A 2786-nucleotide genomic window follows, 5' to 3' on the forward strand; every position below is an offset into this window, starting at 1 on the left:
GACAGAGGACTTCTTTTTCTCTCTATTATTATTTTTTTTAACAACTGCTACAGCATTGCTCGTAACTCTCGCCACCTTTGACACAATTCTGCATATGGGGTACATACTCAGATCTGGTTACTCAGCAACTAAAGCCATTGGAGCAAAGTTTATTTCATAGATATCACAGTCAATCAACTTGCTTCTCCCCCCAAACTTAAGATCTTTTCTATTCTTTTGGCTCTGCTCTAGCAATCTCATACAATTCAACCAAAGTCTAAGTGTTGGGACAGAATTTCACTTCTATCTATAACTGTCTCTACTTGGCATTCTAATAAATATTGACTAACACTCAATTTATTTTCATTAGACTTTCAAATCCATACACAAATGTTAGATAAAGAGCTTCTACAGCACAAATATAAACACATACATAAACACATGCATTCGGAAACAACCCCCCCAAACTTGAGAGATGATGTGTCCTCACAAGCATACAGAACAAAAGCACACAACTTGACAAGGATATGGCAGACCTGAGAAAATACCACATAAATTGACAAGCAAAATACCACACACATTTTTTTTTTAAAAGAACAAACTAAAAAGGAAAGAGTACTCCCCTGTGGTGGGGACAATAGCACATAATGGAATGCTATCAGCACTTGTTGGATGCACTGCGCAGCTTATCCTTTGGTGAAGCTTTTGGAGAAGCAGCTGGCAATGGCTTTGTCTTTTTTGCTACGGGTCTAGCGAGAGGAGTTGGGATTACTGTAGCAGTACCTGTGGATGTACTGCCTTTTCTTTTACTGGATTGTCTTGGACTGGTGCGAATAGGCTGGCTAGGAGTTTGCTGGGGATGTTGTGTAGTTAATGCATCAGCTGCCTAGCCCTCAGCTGTGATGGCCGCAATGACCGCAAGTAGTTGCTTGGCTTGCTCAGGTGTAGGCATAGCTCTGGCTGCTGCAGCAGCCAGCTCAGTATCGACTTGCTCCATTTCATCTTCAGAGGTTAGAGGTGTTGTCATTTTTCCTTTGCCCTTGGCCCTTCTCTTGCTTGCAAGGACTGGAATAGACAGCTCATCTTCAAGGTCTTCCTCTTTTTCTTATTGAATAATGTGCTTTTTCCTGGTTTTAGGTTGGGCTGGGATGGTTGGTTCTTCACGTTCCTTCTCCGAATTGTCCTCTGCTTCTGTGGGTGTGCTATCAGTCTCAGACTTGTCACCTTCTTTCTCAGGCTGGTCAGATGGTTCAGCATCTTCTGATTCTTCCTCTGCTTGTGGTTCGGTTGCAACATCTTCTTCTGGTTCCTCTGTAGCAGTGGCTCCTGCACTAGCCTCTGCTGGAGCATCTGTAGTGTGGTTGTCAAAATTAAACTGCTGGAGTAGTGCATCAGGGAAGTTCCTGTGAATGCGTTTCATGTACAAGGTAAATTAGTGTAGTTAGTTGTCTAGGCGCTGTAGATAACTCCAAAACCGACCATTTTCCCTCTACTGAGCTTTCACACATTGAGTTATACTGTTGCTAAGTGCCTGGATAGTCTGTTCCAAGCCAATAGCTCGTCTTGCTCCTGTGACAACAGCTGATTCAGTGGTTGTTCCAACACTCTCACCAGCAACTCGCTCAATGGTCCGTGTCGTAAAGGCACCATCATTTTTTACATGTTCATCTCTGGCTTCGAGACGAACACCTGAAACTACACAAATGCTGGTAACGAGTGAGGGAAATAGCAAGGCAGCAGTTCGGTGAGTCTTGGTTGCACAATCTCGGATTTCTTTAGCGATGATGCTACCCACATCTATGGGCAGCCCTCGAACAATGACATATAACAAGACTAACCTCTCTTGCGAAACTGTGGTGGTGTGAGTGGTGGGCATCAACCTAGATTTCAAAAATTTCACCCACACCTTAGCAATAGGTTTCAAATCTATCCTATTAACTACATGCCCTTCCTCGTTAGCCCATGATGCCATTTCGATTGTAAGAGTTGTGAAAATGGTGTTCCACTTTTTCAAGGTTAATTTATCACGCAACTTAGCATACTCACAAGTAATTTCAGCAGGTAAGTTATAAAAAGCATTGATAACACAGGAGTCTAATGGGACAAGTGTATTTCTTACCCAAATGTTGTGCTAATCAAGGCTTACCAAATTAGCATAGAATTCTTTGACTACAGGCAGCACAGGGTCTCGAGGGTGGTTGTAAAACTCTAGCCATCCTCTCTTTGCTACAGCATTATGAATTGTTTACACAATTCCCGTAAGTTGGTCTAGAAATTGAAACCCTGTTTTCTTCCAGAATCCAACATGGCTCTATGAATTCTTTATATTTTTTTTCAGCGTGATAACTCTGGAATTGTGACAGATCTTTGAGGCGACTTACTGTTTTCTTGTATCTTGGCATTACTATAGCAGTAACAAATTGAGGCTACTGTTCCTGAGAGTAAAAAGAAAAGAAGAGGTTAAGAATTAGGAGACTTGGATTTGAAAAGGAAATGGGGAATAGTGGTATAGAGTACTTAAGCACAGTGACTCCTTTTTATAGTGGACTTTTAATTGGAGATAAATACGGTAACTTGAAATAATTGAGGGAATAAAATATTTTGAATTAAATGTGCATATCCCAAAATCATTGGCCAGTGAATTTAAAGCTTTAATTTCATAGATTTGTTTCCGCAATTTCTATCCATATCCATGCGTCCATCTGTCACGATTTTATCTCCAACGGCAAGTGAAATGCTCCAGCTTTTAATTTACTGTAACGGTAAAATTAGCTGCTACAGCATCCATTCGCTTATTCTAACAACGG

The sequence above is a fragment of the Citrus clementina genome, unplaced genomic scaffold, assembly GCF_000493195.1.
Source record: "Citrus clementina cultivar Clemenules unplaced genomic scaffold, Citrus_clementina_v1.0 scaffold_2, whole genome shotgun sequence".
Lineage (NCBI taxonomy): Eukaryota > Viridiplantae > Streptophyta > Magnoliopsida > Sapindales > Rutaceae > Citrus > Citrus x clementina.